Source organism: Gossypium hirsutum, chromosome A04 (genome assembly GCF_007990345.1).
Source record: "Gossypium hirsutum isolate 1008001.06 chromosome A04, Gossypium_hirsutum_v2.1, whole genome shotgun sequence".
NCBI lineage: Eukaryota > Viridiplantae > Streptophyta > Magnoliopsida > Malvales > Malvaceae > Gossypium > Gossypium hirsutum.
This window is the reverse complement of record NC_053427.1, coordinates 84,877,255-84,884,155: the sequence shown is the minus strand read 5'-3', so window position 1 is coordinate 84,884,155 and position 6,901 is coordinate 84,877,255. Positions and strand designations below refer to the sequence as shown.

Genomic DNA, 6,901 nt, shown 5'->3' with positions numbered 1-6,901 from the left:
ATTAATACACTGTACTCTATGTCATGGGGATTAAAACATGAGAGGGATCAATTGTATCTTCTCAACATCAACACATGAAAAACATTATGGATCTTGTCCAATTCTAGAGGTAGAGCTAACCAATATGCTACGGGCCCAATTCTTCGAGAACTTCAAACAGTCCAATGAACCCATTGCTTTCTTTTCTATTGAATCACAAACTTTCTCCAGGCAAAACTTTCAGAAAGACTTTATATCGCCAATTGAAACTCGATATCCTTTCTTTTCAGCCGACATAAGAATTTCTTTCTATAAGTGCAACTTCTAAGAACTTAAATGTTCTAACTTTATCTTTTTTTCTCGCATTAAGTTTGTTATTCATTTTCCTTCTCTCAACTCTACCAGCACAGAGGAGTTCATTTACGACCATATAAGCTCCGTAATGCCATTTTAATTATCTTGGTAACTATCATTGTAGGAAAATTCGACCACGATATTAATTTTTCCCACTTCTCTCAAATTTAATTAGACAAAAATGCAACATATCTCCAAGTATTGGGTTACTCGTTTGGATTGACCATCGTCTGAGGGTGAAAAGTCGTACTAAAATCAACTTAGTACCAAAGCTTTATGCAATTTACCACAAATCTAGAGGTAAACCTCAGATCTCGATCCAAGATGATAGATAATAGCACACAATGCAATCTCACAATTTATGAAATGTACAATTCAACCCAGTTTTTCCAGTGAATTGATCAACTCTCACCACGGATAAAATGAGTGGACTTCGTTCAACTTGTCAATAATCAGCCAAATTGAATCTTTCTTTTTCCGACGATAACTACAATCCTGTTACAAAGTCCATAGTGACTCGCTCCCACTTTCATTCAAGAATCATTATAGGTTGCAATAATCCTAACGAAACTTGATGTTCTACCTTAACTTGCTGACATACTAAACACTAGCTACATAGTGGTATCTATTTTTCATGATGCTCCATAAATGGTTTCAAATCATTATATTTTTTGTCATAGAGTATTCTAGGTTCGCTAGAGCCTCGGAAGAATGTTCACTTCACTCTGAATCATTCGGTAACAAACATCACGGAAGTACAAACCTTTTATCACTCTACTGAATTCATTGTTGCTCATTTTCAACAGCCTTCACTTACTTTCACTGCTATCACTTTTTGTAATTTTGAATCTGTAAAAAAATACGGGTTTAGTCTCAACTCGCTAAAATAGAGTCGTCTCACTCTAAGTCCATGTGCATTCATCGCTCTCAAAGTGAACAGGGAATTTTGACTTAAAGCGTCACCATAAATTGCCTTCTCGAGTGGTAGTCAATGAATTAAATATAATATTTAAACAGTTCGAGCCACTTGTGTTGTCTCATTCACTCTTTTCTCAACAAATATTCAAACTCTAGTGATCGGTAAGACGTGGCATTTTTTCTCTGATACAGATAGTGCCCTATTAAGAAATGTGCCCATATTGTAGTAAACAATGTAATTATTTTCTATGTATTTGAACGATGAATAAATAATAAAGTTAATTTCAAACATTTCACTATTATGTCTTTTGTGTTTCTGTCTTTCATATTTGCATACACAGCAAAATTGGGAGAACAAATATTAGCCATGATTGTCTAAATTCAACTGATGATAAATGGTCATGTAAAGAATGTTACATTGCGAGAAAGACAACTTATTCAGTAGATTATCTAAAGCAAGTCGTAATCCTGTAAAAATCAAAGTGAGCATTTGATTTAAACACTTATAAGGATTATTATGTTGTCTATAATTCCAATTAGGGAGATGGCTAGTCTTGGCTATCCTAAGCATTGACTCTACGAGTAGAGATATAGATGTATTCATTGGAAGAATATACCATTAGACTAGACCCAAGATGAATGATCTGAATTGTTTGTAATTAATTCACTTGGCATTCAGGGTGATTTACCTAAATCCGATTGCCACTAACCATGGGTATTAATTCAAGTCTTTGTTATAAGAGGCTAATGCTCTAAAGAATTACGAGTTCATAATCGATATGTTGGGTAATGACTTTGTATGGCATTACTTATAGCAGCAATAGATTCATAATAAAGTGATATATAGTGAAACATATGATAATAAAAACATTTACTTACAACTACGTATTATGATAAATGATGTTTACCTGTACAACAAAATATATGTGTCGGTCACTTTGGGATGTAGAAACGGTATTCACATCAGGCCCAACTACAGCATCAGGCAACCCCATTGATGTCTTTCGGTTGTGTTGCTCTGCAAAGCTCCATATACATGGACAACATGGTAGATCCCCCAACTTAGTTTTGTGCAGTCACTGAAGTTCGCTAGATGTAAAAGCCACTACTGCACCAAATTAGATATCGACATAAATGCCCCTGTTAACCAGAGAATCTCGGATATGTTGTATGACCTCCTCCGGCGTGTCGAGAAGCTTATGAAATTCTCTCCAACCAGTTGATCGATATCCAACCACCTTCGAATCTGTTCAGAACCTTCCCAACATTCCATGTAGAGGTCCACTTTCCTCAAACCATCGTTGATCCTGTAATGACTGGCTCATCCACTGGCAGTCTGAGCTGTAACGATACGTCCTCGAGTGTGATTGTATACTCGCCACATGGAAGTTGGATGTGTGTTTTGGGCCTCCATCTTTCCACCAATGCGCTGATTAGGTGGGATTGCGTTTGCAACCCCCTTGCATGCGAGACACATGCAAGAATCCAACCTCTTGCAGGTACCCACAAATTTCAGGGATCGGAGGCTCCCCAGTATTATGTATAAACGCCTTCAACACACAATCATCCGCCTATTTGTAACATAAAAAATATTTAGATTCATTCTTTTGTTCAATTTTTTAAATAATTTTGTATTTTTTACAAAAAGAAACAACCTAAGAAAACCGATGTGATAGTTTAAAATATAACTTGAGCTCTTCAACAACTCTCTATTTATAGACTAAGAAAATAGGGCATTTAATTTAATATTCTATTATTAAATCGATTTTAAAGGATTAATTGTGACATTCTTTATACTTCAATATAATTGATTTTCCAATAATTGCCCATGCTTATCTCTTTGATTTTTTTTTTATAAATCAAGGTAATGTTACTTACATTATTCTTATAATTGGCAACCTTGAATATATGCATAATCATTTAATATATTTGTGCCCCTTTGGCAAGTAATTATTATTTTACATGGTTACCCAATTGAAATTTAAAAATGGTGTTGTTCAATTGGAATCAGGGAGTGCAACTGTTGGGGGAGTTATGCGTGATGAGAACAGAGATTGAGTCGTTGGATTAATTGATTTATAGGGAATGCTCAATTTTTATGCAGAATTTTGGGACATTTTAGATGGTCTAAAACTCATCCAACGAAGAGGCCATGACAGGGTGATAATCCAATCGAATAGCTGGAGGTTGTTAAGCCATACATGGAGATGTTTCGAAGACTTCAAATTTTGCACTGAGAAAAGAATACACCATATGTTGTCCCAAAAAAGGTCAATGATATTAAGATACATTCTCAGGAACATAATCAAAATGCGAATTGTTTAGTCAAATTGACTTTTACAAAAAAAGGAGGATTTACAACTGTTTGAGACCCCTCGAAGCATTAGAATTTCTTGAAGTATAATAATATTTTTTATTCACCAAAAAAACCTCCCATATTCTATGCATTCATTAAAAAAGAATGCAAGTTAAAAGTAAACTAGAAATTCAAGAATATTGTATCGAACGTGTATATAATTACATGTGTATATTTCATTAAAAAGTAATTAATAACTGTCAAAATGTAATGATAACAAAGTTACGAACTAATTGTTTTCAAAATTATGTTAAAATTTACTTTATATTATAAAATCATTATAAGTTCTGATTATATCTGTTATTTTTTTAACACAGTGCTCAGAACTACCAATAATCTCTCCTCAACCCATAAATAGGAAAATAATGCGTTTCAGTGCACTCAACCCACATTCTCCTAAATGACAATACAATATATATATATATATATATTATTACACATGCTTATACTTAGAAAAAACAACTAAGCAGAAACATAAACAATATTACAAAAATTAGAAGGTAAGAAAACACGCAAAGAACACTAACAACATAACATATTCTTACTAAAGTTAGAATAAAAACCTAACATATTGTAATAATAATAAAAAAACCCATCAATCAATTTTCTTTCTTTCTTTTATTCCAATTTATTATCTTTTAACTCTATAAATTCTTATTGTAAACAAGCTGAAAAGAAAACATAACACTAGGTACAATGAGCCCCACTTATGAAACAGGATTTGGGTCACTCATTCCCCATCTTCTAGTACTCCATACCCATTTGTTTGTTGCAAAGTCTTTTTTTTTTTCCAGCATATGATTTCTTGGCTCAATATTCTCCATGCTAGCACCAAACCAAAGGACTTCAAATGAAATTTAGAGAACAAGATGGTAAATCAAATTAAACACCCTTCACAACAACTAAATTTCAGTCATGGGCAGTCAAGTACTTGATGAGGCTTTAGTCAAAGACTTGAACGTCACGGATGGAGCGAACATAAACGTACTAGCCTCAACTTGGAACGTGTCATAACGAAGGAAAAACTCCACCAACAACACTCTACACAGCAGCACCACCAGATTTTTCCCGGCACAAGCCTGTTCTCCGCCGTGGAATCCTCCGTCTCACGCTCATTCGACCAATATACATACTTCAAAAGTTTCTCTCCTTCTTCCCCCACAAATCTATCAGCCACAAACTCCTCAGGGTTCACAAAAATCTTAGGATCTTTAGTTGCAAATGGCTGATACCCAAATATCATCTCGCCTTTTTTATCTCAAAGGCTACATCGTGGCTTTCAACTACCAAATCAACCTTAGCTTTACTGTATTGGAATGGAACTGGTGGATCGATCCTTAGGTATTCATAGATCACCGATTTGGCCAAAACCATCTTGTTCAAAGCAGATAAAGTGACCCCACCTTCAGCCTTGATGACGGCCCTGATTTCATCAGCTAGTCTCCGGTGTAACGTTTGTCCGGCTAATGCAACCCACTTGATCAACCCTGGGAATAGGACTTTCATGCCACCATAAGCATTAAAGCCGGCAAGGAAAATCAGGTTATGGCAAGCTTCGTCTCTTTCAATTCCAAACTCATTTTCAGCTTCATCCAATACCGAGCTTCCAAACTCATAAAACACATCGTACAACTTTTGTAATCAGATTTAACGAGAAAAAATGAGAAACTAAATGTACGTAACAAAATATCTTCGAAATAACCTAGAATTTTGGGTGATAACCCTAGTGATCCAAGAGGTGCAAGCTGAAACAACAACCATTTGTCAACAAGTTTTGGTCCTTGAGAACCTATCTTTGTTTCACTAGGGTTTTTGTTACAGAACAGGCGAAAAACGTAGTTGAATGACATGGTATCGCTCAGGGTGTTAAAATAAGCTTCTTTTTTGGTAGAAATCTGAGCTTCAAGCTCGTTAAAAAGCTCTGACAAGCCTATTTGAAAGAATGGTATGAACTTATGATGACGGGCTGCGAGAGTAGATAAAAAGAAGGACTTTAAAGTTGTATGCTTTGGCTCGGAAGGATCGAGGTAGGCACATACACGATGGCCACCGGTGTAGGCCAGGGAAGGCAAGAAAGTACCGTCAAGAACATCACGTTTTTCGACTTTCGAAGCGTCAAAAAGGACAGAGAAGGAGATAGCATCGAGAAGACAAATAACGTGAGAGCAAGAGGCAATTGGAGGTCCGGGAGGCATATTAGTTTGAAGACCGTGGATTGGTATTTTTGGATTCGATTCGCAAAGAACTTGTCCCTGCCTTCATTGTAAAAGTATGCTAATCGATCTCGAATTGGACCGAAGAAATGAAGGCCATAGTCACCGGGAATTGGTTTCACCGGCAGCTTTGTCGACGGCAGTGAAGAAGAAGAAGAAGAAGAAGAAGAAGACATTGTTTATGGGCTTAAACGAGGCAAATGAATAATTTGGAGAAGGACGCCTATGATAGCATATATAGGAATTGGAAAATGATTTACACGTTCCAGAAATCTAAAACTTTAAAGTGTGAATGGTACTAATGAATAAAGTACCCCTACCATTGTTTATGCACGCTCGAGAATGACAGCATTTGTTTTTTGCTATGGATTATGTATTTGCATTACCCAAATTATTCAACCGCTTTAACTGTTATAAATTCAACACATTTCATTAACAATAAAGATAAAAATCACAATGTAAACCTAAAAAACTAATAATAAAGATTACCCATTTTTAAATTCTTCAAACAAAATCAAGAGATTAACAAGTATATAGCTATAAATTTTAATGCAAATGAAGCACTTCGGCCTTTATGACTGATTCAATTTACTTCTTTTAAAATAAAATTTTAAATTTAACTAAGAAAAAAAGTAATCGGTAGTCATTGTAATGGACTTTAAATTTAACTAAGAATTTTAATAATATTGACAATTTTTAAAAGTTTACTTTAATATTGTAATCAGAATAAAGCATTTAGACTAACCAACAATATTAAAAAGTTAAAATACAATTAAAGTATAAAGCCAAATATATGTATATGGGACTAAAATTGAAAATTGATTATTATATAATCTCAAATAAATATAAAAGGCTATGTATTTTGGACATGTATGCATCAAGATTTTAATTATTAGGTACTCTTTATGTCCGTTTTACAATCCATGTGTGGGGTTTGTGGCTGGCCCTCCCAGTAATGTCGTCTTCAAGGTTTAAACTTGTGTTCTCCCTTAAGTGTGCAATGTGTCTTGCCACTGGATTCAACACTTATTGGTCGCCCAATTGTAAAAAATCTCAGAATTTTTAAAGTGAAATGGTCTAC

At 34.8% G+C, this 6,901-nt stretch overlaps 1 pseudogene; it reads right to left on the bottom strand.

Annotated features, from left to right (window-relative positions):
• Positions 1–4,508: 4,508 nt before the first annotated feature.
• Positions 4,509–6,058, bottom strand: LOC121228255 (allene oxide synthase 3-like; annotated as a pseudogene).
• Between the last annotated feature and the right edge of the window lie 843 nt (positions 6,059–6,901).